The sequence below is a fragment of the Dipodomys spectabilis genome, unplaced genomic scaffold (assembly GCF_019054845.1).
Source record: "Dipodomys spectabilis isolate Male_0828 unplaced genomic scaffold, ASM1905484v1 ptg000293l, whole genome shotgun sequence".
Taxonomy (NCBI): domain Eukaryota; kingdom Metazoa; phylum Chordata; class Mammalia; order Rodentia; family Heteromyidae; genus Dipodomys; species Dipodomys spectabilis.
In genome coordinates, this window is record NW_024870970.1 from 1083918 (window position 1) to 1102857 (window position 18940).

The following is an 18940-nucleotide window of genomic DNA, read 5'->3' on the forward strand; positions in this document are numbered from 1 at the left end:
CAGAGAGAGTTCAGGAAAACAGCACCAGACATAGCGGGTGAGTAGATTCTACTCATCACTAGCAAGAACTGACAAAGAGCAGATATCTTCATCCTGCAGATCACACACCATAGACAACTCAGGAACCAACACTCTTGCATGAGTAGAACCCTGACATCCTCACTCCTTATCTGGGAGCAGAGGAGGGAAAGCCATCCCTCCCCAACCACCAGAGATCTACATCTTCCATACTGACAAAGGCCCCTGTGAGCAACTAGCTACAACTCAGGCCTTGGATGAAAAGAAAAGAGTCATTTAGCAGGTCACAAGAACCTGACCTAACCTGCCAGGCTCAGCTCCACCCAGGGGAAAATCACCCAGCCCAGACAGAGGAAGATCCACCTCCCACCTTAGGAGAGATTTTCTTCACTGTGTAAAGAGAACCAGAGGCTGCCCCTCCCTACAGCAGCCTAGAAAATCAACTAAAATTCAGTAAACACAAACCCTGAGAATGGATCCAGGCTGGGCTCTGTGTCTCTGGAGCTAGACCCTCAGGGAAAAGCTAGTTTGCTGAAAAGCCTCAACCCTACCCAGAACCTATCCTCATCACAGCATCTCGAAACTAGAGGAAACAGCCATCTCCCTCTTTTGTGATACTCAAAGCAGAACTCCCTCCCATTGAACTAGCCTGGGAAGAGGATCACAAAATCCTGGGTAAAGCAGAGCATTTTACTGCCTGTTCAAACAAACTGACTTAAGAATCCAATCAAGCCACAGGAAAACCAAACACCACAAGCAGACCTGAGACTGCACCAAGAGAGTGGTTATGGACACAGTGGAGATAAAGGATCTTCCCATCCCCTCTCCAAAAAAGAACTCTTTTTGTACCTTTTTTTAATTTTATTTTTTCATTGCTTTCTATTAATCTTTTTTCCCTCTCATAATTTTTATTTTATGTGTATGTGTGTGTGTGCTTTTTTTTTTTATATCTTCTGATCTTTTGTTACTTTTTTATTTTCTGTTTTTCTCTTTCTTTCTTTTTTGAGTGACTTAATTGATATTCTGCTCATCCCCATATATATACCCGTCGTCAATTATTAGACCTTATACCCCATGGTATATACACTTAATCCAGAAATTTATTACTCAATTCATAAGCTCTTAGGTTAAATACTTTAGTAGCAATATTATATCTTTATACCTATATAATTTCCTGTTTGTTTGTTTTTTGCTGGTCATGGGGCCTGAACTCTGGGCCTGGGCACTGTCCCTCAGCTCTTCAGCTCAAGACTAGTGCTCTACCACTTTGATCCACAGCACCACTTCCAGCTTTTTCTGCTTATGTGGTGCTGAGGAATCGAACCCAGAGCCTCATGCATGCAAGGCAAGCACTCTACCACTGAGCCACTTTCCCAGCCCTAATTTTTAATAACTAATTTTAAGCACTTTTATTTTTTAGTTTTTCATGTCTCCTATCCCTCACCTCCTCTCATTCTATCCTTCTCTCAATACCATTTCTTTAAACTTACATAATTTTTAAGTGTTTCACTGTTTAAATTTAAATTTTTATTTCCATTTTTCTTCTTTTCTTTTAAATCACTCTCCTATCATTCTGTCTAATCTATTTCTCTCTCTGATATAAGAACTTGGTTAAATTCACTCTCCTTTAACCTCTCCATAGCCCTCTAATCAGTGGTATTTCTCTGAGGAATTACTGTCAATGTTGCCACAGTGCCTAGTCCAAGGCCACTCACAAAGGCTCCTAACCCAACCTGTCTGAGCCTCTGCGTGAGTTAATCATCATTGAACAACTGCATTCCATGGTTTGTGAGACATTCGCTTCTGTGATCATATGCACATGAGGGCCCAAGAAGAGAGTTCCCTGGAAGGAATGTCCTAAAATGCCAAACGTCTGCTAGGGCAATGGAAACCCATGGTTGGGCATGCTTAAATTTTTAACCTGTGCACTGAACTAACAGGAACACATTAAAACACACTAAGAAACCCTGATGTAAAGGATCAGAAGGGCTGAGGGGAAGGGAGCCGCATGCTCAGGAATATAAATGGAGCTTACAAGCCACTGCAGGCTCTGACTTTCTATGTTGAAGTAAAGATTAACAGGCAGCCCAAGTTTCTAAGAACTCATTGTCTAGGCTATGTGCCGCTTTCAGAACTTCTTTCCCTCCTCCTGTGTTTTGAGAACAACAGTTAGTGTTGTGTTTCTGTCTCCTAGGGGCAATTTTTCTCTTCACACAATGCTTAAAGTAGATAATAGGAAGCTGAAATTAAAGTTAACAAGTATGAAATAGCACACAGTGCTTGCCCTGAATTCCTGGACCTAAAAAGTTCCCAATTCTGAGCACAAAGTGATCATGGGTGTATCCTAACAACCTCCACTGAATGGAGAAATTTGAACAAGTTTCCCAAGGCAGGTATTGTCCAGTACAGTAGTTACCACCTATAACCCTTGTTATTAGGATGGTTGTGATCTACTAGAACAATGAACTTGAAACTGGGCCAAGACGAGACAACTTATCGTTGCTAGAAACGGGGGAAGACAACTAGGAGAATGTTTCTCTGGCACAGACATGGATATAATTACAACAAAGTACTAAATTGTGGCTCATCAGCAAAGACTGTCAGTTAATACCTCAATAAAGGTAATAACTAAACATAAAAATTAAAAAAAACTATTTGGGTTTCAGTACTAACATCTTTTTAAAGGTGTGTGTGTGGTGTCAGATTTTGTATGGGGCAGCACTGTTTCTTAAAAATCATCCTATTGGCACTATCTTTAGGTTTCCCATTCAAGTCAGGTGGCATTCTAGCTGTACCACTTGAATTACACAATTCTTGACTTCTGTTGGTTAACGAGATAAACATGTAAGGTATATGTCAACCTTGGTTGGTTTCAAATTATGATCTTCAGATCTCACTCTCTGGAGTAGGTAAGGCTATAAGAGTGAGCCACTATGCTCAGCCCAGTATTTCCAGGAAGTTACTTAATCTTTCTAAATCTCAGCTTCTTTTTGTGTGGAAAGTGAACAGAATTATTTTGTGGATCTTAGAATCTGGTGGGAGTTATGACTAGGTATAGGAAATGTAAGTGTTCGGGATGTGCAGACAGAGCCTGACAATCTCATAAAACTACTGATGTTTATATTGAAATGAATTAAAGGAATTGGAAACGATGGATTTTTCTTTTTTTGTTTATCCATTTCTGGGCAGTGAGGGAGCCACAGAAATTCAAGGAGAACAAGGGAACAAATGCAGCAGTGATACTCTGTAGATATTATGTTGACAATCAACTATACCACTTGTAGGCAGGGAAAGGAGGGAAAAACAGAGAGAGAGCAAAGAAGTGATGAGATTTTCGAACATGAAATGAACTCATTATCTAAATTACAAAATGGTGACCCGTATGTCCACTATATTAACAATAAAAATTTTTAAAAGTCCAGGTTGATGATTCTCTTCTCTAGTTTTAGTTAGAGGACCTTGAGAGTCAAGCCCACCTATAGAGTTTTCGAAGGTCAATTGATATGATAATTAATGTAGAGCCAAAATCTCTTAACAAATGTTATAAAAAGTATTTCATTCGTAGTACTTCTTTCTGTTTGAATGGAGATTCTATATGTTATTGGCAGAGCTATGTTTTTTACTTTTTGTTTTCAGTATTTGTCAACTGTTGAAAACCTTCTTGAAGCTCTGGGACAGAGGTCTGCTATATCTTGGCACCCTGCCCCTAACTAAAATAATAATCAACCTTTGAAATTAATTTACTTGTCTATGAGTTTGTTTTATTTCTTTATTCATTTATATATTTATTTGTTTATTTATTTGTTTTTGTTGCTGGTGGTGAACTCTGGGCCTGGTCACTGCCCTCAGCTCTTCAGCTCAAGGCTAGTGCTCTACCACTCGAGCCACAGTACCACTTCTGGCTTTTTCTGCTTACGTGGTGATGAGGAATCAAACCCAGGGCTTCAGGCATGCAAGGTAATCTGTCTACCACTGATTTACCTTCTCAGAACCTATGAGGGGTATTTTTGTGCACGGGTCTATCAAGGAAATCTATTCAGCAAATGTATTCATTTGACACTAGACCTTAATTATGAATTATCTGATAGTTAAAGGATAAATTGTTATCATTTTTACTAGGAATTGTTTGTCTTCCCATGCTAAAAACATGGAGGAGGGTATTTTAAACTAAAACTACAAAAGAAATTTAAGGTCTTTGTGCTAACAAATGTGTCCAGTTATTACATTAAACAGAAAATTCAAACTTCATGAATACAGAGCTCAAACTTTTTATACTACTTATTTCAAAATGCAAATTAAAGGGAAAATAAGACAGGGGATAAATTTATATTGTATGTTAATTTTTAAAGAGGAAAATAAGATCCTAGATGGCAGATTAAAGGCAAAGCAATATCAGAGCCCTATCTGCTCAATAAGAAATAAGAAGCATATTTGAAAAAAAACTGCAAAGTGCACATCAGGCAAAGGCAAGCAGTCAGAGCCTACCACCAACACAGAAATACCATATATCTCAGAAAAAGTAAACAAGTTCAGACCAGTGCTCATCCTTATCCCTGATTTCAATAATACATATACACCCCCTATACACACACACACACACACACACACACACACACACACACACACACACACACACACACAATAAATGTATGCAACAGCTCAACCTACTCACATCCACTCAACATTAATCAAAGTGCTTACTGTAATATTTGAAACTTTAAGTTTCAAGTCATGTAAATAATTGATAATAGATGCATAAGTAATTATTTTCTGAATAGCACTCTGCTATGAAAGTGAGAATTCATGATGATTATAACTACTTAAAACATCTCTGAATCTCAAAAAAATTAAACAACACACAATCCGTATTTTGCGACTGCATTTCTACCAGCTATTCTGCAAAGGCTTAATAAGAAGATACTTATGAAATTTTGTGTACCAAAAATTAAATACTAAATTCAATTAATACCTGAGTAAGTGAAGAGAAAGATGATCAGAGAGAGGTCTCTCTGCTCTGCATCCAGTTCTCAGCCAGTTGTACACTGTGGCATCTTTGCTGCTGCTGGACCTTAGTTGTCTTCTCCAGTGCAGTGGCCACACTGGGGTTGGATTGGGCGTGGTAGGGAGATGAGTTTGGTCACATGGGAGGCCACACTGGGGTTGGGGTTTGGGGCAGTGTGGAGGGGAGAGGAGGCCTTGGCAGAAGCTGGTGAAGCAAGGAAAGAGGCAGGAAGCCAGAGGCTTAGGATGCAGCATGCCCAAAGGCTGCCTGGTTCTGGAGAATGTCTGTGAGTGGGGTTGTTGGGGCGGATCCCATGGGGCCTGGTGGCCTGGTGAGAAGAGGAAGGAGTCTCAAGTACTGCAAAGGAGGACAATGAAAATTAAGATCACAGTGGCTGAACAATTTCAACAACAAAGGTGGGGACATGGAGGTAAACTCTGGGAATGGAGAGGACAGCAGCACTGGGCCAGTGGCGTTCAATCCTTTCTGGACATACCTGTAAGTGTGTGAGGACTGGCTCCACCACAGCTTTGGCCTCACTCAACTTGAACAGGCACCTGGAATGGTCACCTCAGCCTCAGCCTGCCCCAGAGAGCCACACTGGCATAGATGCTGAAGACCAGGCAGTGGCTGAGAGGCTATGCGCAACAGGGTGGAGGAAGCATGGCTGGTGGGTGCAGCTCCAGCCCAGCCAGGTCCAGGGCCACCGGGGAAGTTCGGACTGTAGATCTAGAACAGGCAGTTTGCCCCAGACCAGTGGGACTTCCAGGGACTTTCGTGGTGGCCAACACGTGCATGATGGGAACTTAATAAGCATGGCCCAGTGGTCTCCACGGAAAGGTGCATTCACTCCTGTGCCTCTCCTGTCTTCTGGACTCTCGCTGTCCTCCTGCTTCCTGCTGAAGTACCAGGCCATAGACCCCCCAAAGGCCAGCAGAGAGCCGTTGCCAATGTAAATGCAGGAGGCTCGTTTATTACAGCTCGAGCTGGACTCACAAATCTTCCCTGATACAGCAGGTCAGAAATTGTCAGTCTCAATCTCTTGTTCAGCAAGGTTTTTTTTTTATTGTGTATGAAGCAGGTGGAAGAATCATTACAACACTGATTTTGTGATTGGTCGGTGGTTCGTAGTAAATCTAGTCTTACATTTATTGGTTGGGGAATGATCATTTCCAGTAAGGGCAGGGACTTTCTAGCTTAGCAGTTACAGGATAGGTTAAATCATAAATAGCAAGCATATTATAAGTTGGGGTAGGTGGGGCCAATCACAGGAATGCTGAGGGCACTAGTCCTGGATTATTTCCCGACCTAAATTGCTTTCTGATAGAGTTGGGAGATAATCTGTCAGGGCAGTCTGAGATTCCTAGACAGATCAGGGCTGTCTGCTTTCTTAGTTATTTTTACTGTTACATTTTCTTAGAACATGAACTGACACTCTTTTTCCAGTAGCAGATAACAGATATTTTCCTTAGATTTTCTGATATCACTGCCAACTTATTTGTCCTCTCACTGACACGTCCAACTACAGGAGTCAACTTCTCCACGCCGATGACAGGCCATCTCGGAGATATTCACAGGGCTATGTTTCCTCTCTCCATCTCAGGCCTTTCTACTGAAAGAACATCCTTACTAAAAACTTTTTAGTTGTTTCTAAAAACTTTTTAGTTGTTTCTAGTGAGGAAGAAAAGTAAGGCCTAGTTGCAGCCATGGAACCAAGAATTGAGGGCCATGGCTAGAGCAAAATGCCCTGAGAAAAGATGGATTCATTTTTGTCAAAGACACAAGTCTTTATGGGAACTCTCATTCTAACTGATTTTCTTCCTAGTAATATATTCACAGAATATGTAGACTATGTAATGAATGAACAATGACATATGCATAATATTTGCGAATATGGAGGGAATTAAGAAAAAACTGCAATGGCCAGAAGTAACTGGTTCTTTGAAAGAGAGCTGGTAGGTTCTTTGTTTGGCCTCTAAGCCTTTTAGCGCAGTATTTTGTATTGCATTCAAACATATGAAGTTCTTAAAATGTAAAATCAGGACAAATAGTTAAAAATAAGGAAATTTTCCTAATAAAGTATCACAAACTGCATCTTTAAATTCAGAGGTACTTAACTTGAATTTTTTCTCACGTTAAATTGCCTTTTGTTCTACCGAAGAGTTGATATTTCAAAATTCCTAAAGAGAATTATTTTGTTTTCTTTTCTTCCTTTTTAAGGAACCATAGTGAGGTCCACCTGTTTCTGCTGTGAGCTCTTTCTTCCACTTACTGCCCAGTTGCTGTCAATACTCATCCCCATAAGAGACAAGCAGCTCACATACTGCCTTGATGACATGACAGGTTTGGTAGAAGATCTACCTGTGGTACTGAAAGGCCCTCAGATTCTGATTCTCAACATACCTGCCACAGTTCATATACCTAAAGTTGAAGCAGGCACAGCAAGGAAACCTAAGAGGGTAAGTTTCTGCTCTCTTTGGATCTACTCCTAATACTCATCCACTCTAGAACCCTAAGTGCACTGTTTACAAAGCCCAGTTCCAGACTTCTCTTAATCCTTACTTGTCTCAAATAGATTGATTTCCAGATTCTCTAAATTGAGTTAAAGTTTATGTCATAGATTTGGGTGGGGACATGTACTCTGTTTCTAGATTAGCACACATCCTTTGACGTTTGGCCCAAGTAATTTTCCTTAGATTGGACTCACTCATGCACCTGTCTCCACTATGTTCCCATAGAAATTCAGAGAACCCTTTGTCTTATAAAGACAATAGAGGGAAATTTGTTTATTCATGATGTCGTTTCATGATAAGACAATGGTTCCCCATGGCACAGGGCTGCAGGACATATCATAGACCCACTGCTTTCTGAACCTCACCACTGCTCCAACTCTGCTTCTACGTGTTTGAGTGTACCCTAATAGACTAAAGTTCTTTCTTGTAGGTTGTTAGGGCACTATGTACTTTGCAAAAACTAGGAAGAAAAATTATACTTAAATACTCCTACAATGAAATTGTCATTTCTATCTCCACATGTGTTTCGCAATTACTCAAGGAATATGATTTATTTAACTACTGAGGGTAATTCTTTGACTCATATACAGTATGAGCTTTATAGATGCAGGATCTATGAATGAAGTTAGGCCCTTTGGTTTTTCTTCTGATGTCTTAATTTTGTCTCTTATGGAAATTTTTATTTTGATACAGTACACATATATATATATGCATACATACATACATACATACATACATAGCAGAGCTAATGATTGAACTCAGTAACTAAACTTACCTCTTGTAATAAAAGCACTCTGCCACTTGAACCACTAGCCCTTTTTGTGTTGTTTATTTTTGAGGTATTTTTTGTCTGTCAAGTGGCATAAGATCTGTTCCTGAATGTTGTCCTTCAGCTCTTCAACTCAAGGCAAGCTCTCTACCACTTGATCCACAGTGCCACTTTTGATTTTCTGGTGGTTTATTGGAGATAAGAGTTTCACAGCCTTTCTTCCATGGGCTGGATTTGAACCATGATACTCATATCTGAGTTTTCTGAGTACTTACTAACAGGTTTGAGCCACCAGTGTGCAGTTTATTTTTGAAGTATTATTTCCCCTGCTGTCCTGGGTTGCCATCCTGCTTGTGCTTGCCTGGGTTGCTGGAGATACTTCACTTTATCCAGCCATTGTACTTCCACTCTAGCTGGGATAACAAATGTGCACCAACGTGCTCAGCCATTGGTAGTAATCGGGGTCTTATAATCTTTTATGCTAGGACTGGTATCAGACTGAGATCTCATCATCTCTATCTCAAAAGTCCAAATTAAAGGTTAAGCTATGGAACCCAGCTATACTCTTTATATTTTATTTCTTTTCCTTCAAATATTCATAATTTTGAAAGCACCAAGTACAGCAAAAGAAAAATGGAGATATGGGAATCCATTGAGAAAGGTGTGATGATCAGGGTGCAAGTCTTGTGAAGAGAATATCTTCTTAGGAAACATGAAAATGACTGCTGGACTCACTCCAGATGGCCTGGGATTTATCTTTTGCATCTACACATAGTAGTTTCTCCTTTTTGTGATCTGAGTTTCAGAAAGACAAGCTAAAGGCTTTTGAGTAATAATAGGCAAAATCACATTACTTGATTCCAGTGATGCTCTTTGAGCCTGCATGGATTGTGAACACATAGGATGCCGTCTACACATCTGAGGGGATTTGTCATAGTCCTAACAGAGGCTCCTTAAGCGTGGATGCACTTTGCCTCTAACACACTCTGTTTATATGCACTATACTTTGATCCTAAATCAGAATGTCCATGTTTATGCAGATTCCACAAACACATACAACTATTTTGTCCATGTCCTAGCAATGTTTCATTGGAGGCACAGGGGGACACATGGAGTTAGAGAAAGGGGGGGAAGGGAGGGCATTTCTTACCATCCAGGAGTCCCTATTGTCAGCATCTTTGTCTTCTATGAACAAGCCCTCATAGGGGCTAAAGTGCACCCCAATGGCAGATCAGATTCCTCATTCCATACTCTAAGCCCAGCCTCAGGAATACTGTACTGATGAATTCTCAGCCCAGTGGGTAAATTGAGGACTGAATGGTCATAATGCCCCTTGTCCACCACATTATCTCTTACAAATATAGGTGGCCCATGAACAGTGTAGCTGTTGATGAAGAAGTTCTGACACTGCTCACAATCTGAGGCAAGACTAGCAAAAATTAGTAAAAAATATGTACATTCCCAGATTTAACAATCATGAGAAAGAGCACAGAATGCATATCATTGTCACTTAGTTCTTCATGTGAAGTTACTAGAGTAAACCAGTAATTGGGGGCCAAATGACCTGATGAATTATTATAAAAGCACATTTGCCTTCTGTTTGAACAAACGCAGAGGGTTACTTACATAGGTAATCATCATCTTGGTGTTTACGGATATCTTCATAAGCATAACTCTTTCTTTCCTGTAGGCTGTATATGCTCATTTTTACCTCTTTTTTCCTACATCCATGTTGAAAAACAATGGTTTGTTAAGTTTGGGATCAACAATGTTTGTCCCTATTTCTTCAGAAAAGTAAAATTTCTTACTACCAAACTATCATCTATTCTTCTCACATAATCTGGTCCCCCATTAACCTTTGACTCAGAGATGCAAAGACTTTACTTTAACACTAACTACAGGTTTCTAATTCAGTTTTAAGTTTTGGCCATTCCCATTTTCAGGTTTAATTTCTACTTCATTAAATCTCTTATAAAGTGGTCATTGTTGAATTTATTCATTCAGAATATTTGTTGAGGGTATGTTAAGTATTGAGCAAAGACCTGGACATACAGGATTGAAAATGTGTGGTAACAGGTTTATTAGACACTTTGCATGTATCTGTTATTTTACCTTTTACTTATCTTTTTCAGACAACATGCAGGCTGTACACATTTTTCTTGCCAGTCCTGGGGCTTGAACTCATGGCCTGGGCACTGTCTCTGTGCTTCTTTTGCTCAAGACTAGCACTCAACAACTTGAGCCACATTGCCACCTCTGGCCTTTTCTGTTCATGTGGTTCTAAGGAATAGAACCAAGGGCTTCATTCATACAAGACACATGCGCTACAACAAGTCACATTGCCAGTGCAGTCTGTGCATCTTTATCCATGTTCTTCAGATAAACATTCAGAAGTTCAGGGAGATTGTAAAATGTGTCATGACCTAAGTGCCTCCATGTGGATAATAACCCAAGTGTGTAACTTCATTGTCAAATTCTTATGTGCTGCTCATTGGAAACCTAATTACTAGTTCCACAGCTAAGTTCGGCCTATGTTTGAACTTTCCAAAGTCCACCTCACATAGTCAGTTTACCCTCATCAACCTTGCTAGAATTTCCAAAATTAGTAAATTTCCCAAGTTATTTTCTCTTACCCAATTTTTGTTTGCAGTATTGTCTTTGTGTATTTGCTTCTCCAGGAGGGAACACTGGTTTCTGGACCTCTTCTAATCCACTTGACTTTGAGAAATTTATAATTCCTGAGAACTTCTTCAAACTAGGTTCCTTACCTAAGGTTGTCTTGGGCATTCCCTTCAATGAAAGTCACATATAGAATTAGAATCTATTTCTTAAGGCTTTCGTCTCCTATCACTTTTCTCTCAAATCCATATAAGTTAGACTGCGGGAGGGAGAGCACTTGAGAATACAAACCGAAGAGCAAACAAGGTCTGTGAATGAAGGAAATGAAGCTTGGAAGAAGACAAGGCTAATGGAGACATTTAATGAAAGAGAACACGGGGAAAGTGGAGAATTACAAAACTTGGCTGGAAAAAGATATGACAGAGCAGTGAGAATAGGAAGAAATTATTGGCAGAAATCTATATGGACAATTAAGTACATTCAAATTGCAACTAGGTATAACAGATGACTGTGAAATTAGTTTGATTTTTTTCTATGTAATTTTGCCTGAAAAAGTATGTACCATCTAATAATTGAATAAATTGGTATACATGTCTGTTTTTCATGTGATAAGGTAAAAAAAATGTGATACGGTAAAAAAAGAAAATGTTCATCAGGCAGACTATAGTGACTCATGATTGTAATTCTAGCTATTCAGTAGGCTGAGATGTGAGGATTAAGGTTGGAAGCCAGCCCAAGCAGTAGTAAGACTCATATCCACTTAACCACCATAAAAGCCAGGATTGGTATTGTGGTTCATGTTGTTGAGTGCTAGCCTTGCTAGCACACAAGGAAGGATCTGGAACAGTGCTTAGGTCCTGATTGTAAGTCTCAGGCCCAGAACCAAAAAAATTTCACCAAAGAATCTTGTGAATTATTAAAATACAGCATCAATGGGACTAAGCATTTCTTTCTGCTTTTTTTTTCCAGTCCACGGCCTGGGCCCTTTCTCTGAGCATCTTTGGCTTGAGGCTAGCACTTTACCACTTGAGCCAGAGCACCATTTTCAGCTTGCTTTTCCTGTTTATGTGGTACTAAGGAATCAAACTGAGGGCTTCATGCAACAATGCAACTATGCAACCATTAAGCTACATTCCAAGACCCTAATCATTTGTTTTTGAGCTCTGATATAAATTTACTTTCTCTGACATCTCTAGTTGAAATAAATTAGTTGAAATTGAATTTGAAGATGTTAACTTCAGTATTTCTCGAGCCTGTTGCTTTTACTTAAATTTCAAAACTGATTAATTATTTCATATATTGATTATAACTTATTGTTTATCCTGAAAATATTGAGGGGGGTTCAGTTGAGACCTCAGACATCTGAAGAAAGATCAGTTATTGCCCAACCACTCAAAAGACTCACATGTAAAGGCTACAGCTAAAAAAACAACTATGGAAAATTCCAGAATCAGCTAACTAAAGCTCAGAAGAGGGGACCAATCCTCCTCTTCCTCACAGAATTGATATTTGAAATTAGCCTCAGAAGGATATGTATCTATGTGAAATATTAGGTCACTTTTTTTAGTTGTCACTTCTAAGCCATCAAATTTGAAACTCTTTGGGGCTGGGGGCTGCTTCTTAACAGAAGCGTCTTTTTTCAATAGAAGGAATTTTCTGGGTATCAGTAAACTTTCCTTAAAACTTACAAATAGTGTGGATTTATTGGTGCAACTATCAGTTTGGTATAAGAAAATGAAGAGAGGTTGGAACAGAGATTGGAACAATCATTCAGTGAATGGTGTGAAGGTGTATGGCTAAGATAGCTAAGACTTTATAATGCTGTGTAAGTATTTATGAACTTGTAAGTGCCTTTAGAGAAAATGTATTGGTAGACTTCACCACCACTAGGTGTTATCTCAGACACAATACATTTTTAGGTTTCAGTTTTCTCATCACGTAAGTGATTATAGTTTACTATTTGCCTCATTATGTTGTGGTAATATTCAAATATATTTGTTCATGGGACATTTAAAATAAAGTCTAAAATATTGTGAAAATAAAATAAGTGGTAGTGATTATTGTGGATATGAATTGAATCTTAGAATGAATATGATAAGAACAGAAGAGATCAGGAAAAGGAAGCAGATGTTCCTAGGACTTCTTCTCTTACTTGGAACCATGAAGAAAGTTTACTCATCAATAGAATTTGGGAGACATTTATCTTCTGATGCTTACTCTGTTCAGTTCTGAAGGTCACCCAAGAAGGTTTGACTAAAAGTGATGAGAAATCGGGATTTTGGTTACAAAATATCTCCAAACTGTGGATTCTCATTTTTGAGAGCAAATCTCAGCCAGAGAGAAAAGACTCTATTTTAGGAAAAAGTTTTCTGAATTATCATTAAGGCTTGTCCTTATATTTTTTCTTAAATTTCTTCAAACCTAGACAAAACCCATCTTTGCTTCACTCTGTATTCATAAGCTATCTGTTATAATTTAATTGGCTTTTGGTGACAAGAAACACTAAGCAAATTAGGAACAAGAGGGAAAGATTATTTATTTAAATAGCATACATCATGGTCAACTTATTTTCATTTCAGTGATGAAGGATTGTTTAACACACATAAATCTTTAACCATAATGCAGCACGTAAGCAGATCAAGGACAAAAATCACACACTCATTTCTCTGGATGCAGAAAAAGCCTTTGTGAAAAGTAAGCATTCTTCTTTTTTCATCTGGTCAGTTGTGGGGCTTGACCTCTGGGCCTGGATGCTATCCCTCAGCTCTTCAGCTCAAGGCAAGCATTCAGTCATTGAGGCACAGCACTACTTCCAGTTTTCTGGTCGTTTATTGGAGATAAGAGCTTCACGGACTTTCCTGCCCGGGCTGGCTTTGAACTGTGATCCTCAGAGCTCAGCCTACTGAGAAGTCAAGATTACAAGTGTGAGCCACCAATGCCCAGCCAAAGTCAGCATTCTTTTATCATAAAAGCCTTGAAGAAACTAGTGATACTGGGTATATATCTCGATAGGATTATGGGTATATGTGAAAAATTAAATCATTTCTGCTAATAGCAGGAATGACACAAATGTCTATTTTTTCACCTTTTTCCCAACAAAGAGAAAGAAATAAATAGGTCAAAAGGGAAGAAAACTTTTAAATTATGCTTGTTCACAGATAACATGATCCTGTATTTAAAAGATCCTAAAAATTTATACAGAAAAATACTAGATCTGATAAATGCTATTGGAAATGTGCCAGAATATATGATCAACATGTAAAAATCATTAGCTTGTCTGCGAACAATGAACAGTCTGGAAAAGAAATCAGAAAAATCACAATAGTCTCAAAAAATTAGCTTAAGATTGTGCTTAACTAATAAAGTAAAAGACTTCTATAATGAAAAGTATAAAACCTCAAATAGAACTGAAAGCCAACCTGGGCAAGTAAGTTTGTGAGACTCTTATTTCCAATTAAGCAGCAGAAATAGGAAGTGGTGCTGTGGTTCAATTGGTAGAGTGCTCACCTTGAGTTGAAGAGGTCAGTCAGAGACAACACTCAAGGCAACTGTCAGGACTGACGATGATGATGATGATGATGATGATGATGATGATGATGATGATGATGGTGATGATGATTAACTTAAAAATGGGCACTATGGATTGCATTTCATTCTTCCAAAATTATAAGTTGAATTCCCAATCTTCAAAATATTATTTGGAGATGGAGCCTTTGGTAGGTAATTAGGGTATGATGACATCATGGAGGTGAGGCCCCAAATGGATTTAACTTTCACAGAAAAAGGAAAGAAAAATCCTTTCCATCTCAACTGTTCCTCCTTTCCCAGTCATGAACATACCAAGATTTCATGTAGATACACAATGAGATATAGGCCATCTACAAACCTAAAACAGATCCTTCGTCAGAACCCAGTCACACAAGCATACTGGTTTGAGCTTTCAAGCTTTCAGAACTATGAGAAATAAATTTTTTCTTTAATTAACTCACTGTATACTATTTTGTTATGGCAGACTAAGTTGAACACACAATGAGAAAAACACTGAAATTCACCGTTTTTACAAAGATACATAAATCTTTGTATGTGGCTAACAAATGTATGAAAATATGCTCAATATTACTAAGCAGTAGGAAAATGTAAGTAAAATGTCAATGACTCCTTAGGATGCCTACCATAAAAATAAATAAAAGGATGCTGAATGCTGGGCACTGGTGGCTCTTGCATGTAACCTAGCTACTCAGGAGGCTGAGGTCTGATCATGGAGCAAAGCCAGCCTGGCCAGGAAAGTCTGTAAAACACTAAACCACCAAACACCAAAAGTGCCGCTATGGCTAAAGTGGTAGAGCACTAGCTTTCAGCTAAAGAACTGAGGGACAGCACCCAGGCCAAGAGTTCAAGCCCCACGACCAACAAAATAATGGAACCTTTGTTCGCTGCTGGTAGAAATATAAAATAGTGCAGTTGCCTTGGGAAACAGTATGAAAAGCACTCTAAAAATTAAAAGCATAACTAGCTTATTATCTAGCAATCCAATTCCTGATATACATAGAGACAAGAAGGAAGGAGGAATGGAAAGAAGTAAGGAAACAAGGAATGTAAATAGGTCCTAAATAGATATTAGCACATTCAGGATAACTACAGCATTATTAATACTATTGACAGTTGTAAAGAGGTTGCATAGGAAAACATAGACATTATATATGAGTTCCAAATTACATAACCACATAAAGGAAGAACAGTTAAGGTTCACCTGTCTTTTCCCAGGTTTATCCAATGTGAATAACATAGACAGGGGTAACATTTCCACAGTCTATCATGGATCTTTGGCACAGAGTACATTGCAGATTCCATGTTCAATTCAAATCAAAGACATCAGGCTGCAATTCTGTGATTTCTGTCACCATTCTCTCTATCTGGTCTGTTCTTTCTATGTGAACTCTCCAAATGAAGGCATTTGACCACATAACTCCTCTGTGATATATAAGTGCATACCACACTGGAAACCCTTCAAAAGCACAATCTTACTTGCGTCAATTTGACCAACAGATGAATAATACCAAAATCTTGAACAGAGAATCAAGTAGAAATGGACCAATCTCTCCATGACTCTGGTAGCATTTATTCTTCTCTCAACTTCATTAAGAAATTGGTTCTATTTTTGACAGTTTCCATTTTTGTTGAGATTGTTCAATGGCTTTCTCTGCGTGGTTATTTCACTAAATGGACTACCTTCCATGGTCTTTCATGAGATTGCAAATGACTGCAAATAAGTCAACAAATATATGTGTTCCAGGTGTTAGATAGAAAATCAATGCATCAAGAAAACATGGAATATAATTGTATCAAATTGCTGTATGTACTTATCTACGCAATAGAAAGTGATGAGGATCACTTTTTACTTGAATTTTACCCTACTAAACATCTAGCAGAGTCCTACCTCTATCTATGTCTCTCTCATCCCTTGGATTTTTGCAACTATCATCTAACAAGTTTCTCTTTTACAAAGTTTCTAATTTTTACATTGCTATCAGAATTTTTACCAAAACTATTTTTAATAGTGATTTGATAAGTTATCGGAAGAGAGCGAGATTAAGGGACAGCAGTGGTGATAGAGAGATACTCATCTTCCTAACAACTCCACTTTCATCCTCCAGACAAGTGAGAAAAATCAAGCTCTTCCATCATCCATACTGATGTTTTATTATAACTCACTCAACAGAACATCAGAATAAGTTAAGAGTGAGTCAATTACAAGTGGCTCATCTCCAGTGATTAATTAAGCACTGAAATCATTTTGGTGTTACTCATCCATAACCAAATGCAGAATTCTCTTCTTTTTTTCATCATCCAAAGAAACCCAAAGTGGATCTATGGCTCAAGTGGTAGAGCAATAGCCTTGAGCCAAAATGTTTAAGGGCAGTTCCTAGACTCTGAGTTTAAATTGTAAGATTTATGTCCGCACACAAAGAAAATGTGTTCCCAAATATCTGTACTTCCATGTTCTTTGAATGTTATATGAATGATCTAGAGATAAATGGTGTCCAGACAGATTTTAGGCTCGTGCACATTTTGTAATAAACATGATCTTCCATTCAAAAACTGAACTGGAAGTAGTGTCATCTGTGTTATGAGGAATGGACCACACATACTGTGGAGACTTTAGGGGAGCAGTGGAGAAATCTTTGCTCTCATGTCCTGGGCTTAACTCAGGACAGTCTTTTCACATCTATTGTTCCCCAAAGCACTTGGTGATCATCTGACTCCAGTCTCAAAGGGCTGGAACTCTTATTTCTGAGAAGAGTTTATAAAATTAACATGAGAAGTCATTGCTTATTATAGAGAAACAAGTCAACAACTTTATGCTTTTAATCACTCTGCATGCCTGAAAGTAATAATGCTCATCACTTGTGTCCAAATCCCTTGAATAATATTCAAGTATATATATCCTACTCAAAACAATGAAAGAATAAGAATTCTTGGTTAAGTGAATGCTTAAGAGTAAAGAAAGATTTCCCATTACACCTAGGTTACCTCTGCAATGAAAGATTTCTCTTTATAAATTATGGAGATCTGTGACAACAATTTTCCCACATTGGGTTTCTTTTCTGTGTTAATGTTCCAATGCTTGCTGAAGGTGGACATCCAGTCGATAGACTTCCTCTAATGCTTACTTTTACGGAGATTCTGTCATGTGTCCAAGTCTTTGATACCTGTTGAGATATACTTTTTGCTGAATGTTTCTATATTTGTTGTATTTACGTTTTTTGTCGTGGATTTTCTCAATTTCACTGAGGACTGACTTCAGATTAAATGTCATTGAACATTTGTTCCATTCATTATGTTTCTTTCTCCTATATGTCAGTTCTCTGATCAACAATGAGGTATGCCTCCCAGATGAAAGTCTCTACACACTGGTAATGTTCATCAGGTTTCTCTCCTGTGTGTGTTCTATAAATTAACGTGAACGTGTTTTCTCCTGTGTGTTTCTGATGCAAACAGAGGGATGAATTAAAAAAAAAAACACATTTGTTGCATTCATAGAATTTCTCTCTTTTGAATGTTCAGTGAAGAACGCTCAGCTGAACCTTCTGGGTAAAGGACTGTAAAGTTGCTGCATTCATGAGACTTCTCTCCTGTGTTGGTGCTCTGATGCAAGCTGAGTTTTCTTCCAGGTGAAAGACTTTCCACATTTATTACACTCCTAAAATTTCTCACCTGTTTGAATTCCATTATGCTTACTGAAGTCTGGACTCTGGTTGAAGGATATTTCACACCTGTTATATTCACAAAATTTCTCTCCTGTGTGTCTTCTCTGATGATCAGTAAGTTCTGCTTCCGGGTAAAGACTTTCCACACTTAATACATTCAGAAGCTTTCTTTCCTGTGTGTGTGTTTTTGATGGACGTAAAGGTCTGCCTTCTCAGTAAAAGATTTTTCACACAGGACACATTCATAAGGTTTCTTTCCTGTGTGTCTTCTGTTTGTGTTAAGTAAGGTCTGCCTTATGGGCGAAAGATTTTTCACACTGGACACATTCATATGGTTTCTATCCTGTATGTGTTCTCTGACGTTTGTTAAGGTGTACCTTCCAAGTGAAAGAATTTCCACACTTTACAATCATAAGGTTTCTGTCCAGTGTGTCATATCTGATGGACAGTAAGTGGTGCCATCTGAGTGACAGACTTTACATATTTTTCGTATTCATAAAGTTTTTCTCCTGTGTGTTCTCTGATGGAGTGTAATGTGTGCCTTCTCGGTGAGATACATTCATAAGGTTTTTCTTACGTGTGTCTTTTCTGATGATCAGTAAAAGTTGCCTTCCAGGTGAAAACCGTTGCAACCTCAATACATATATAAGATGTCTCTCCTGTGTTTTTTCTCTGATGATTAGTAACAGCTTCCTTCCAGGTGAAGGGTATTACATACTCAAAACATTCATAAAGTGTCTCTACACTGTGGATTCTCTAATGGATGTGAAGGGCTGCCTTTTGGATGAAAGACTTAACATACGTGATATAA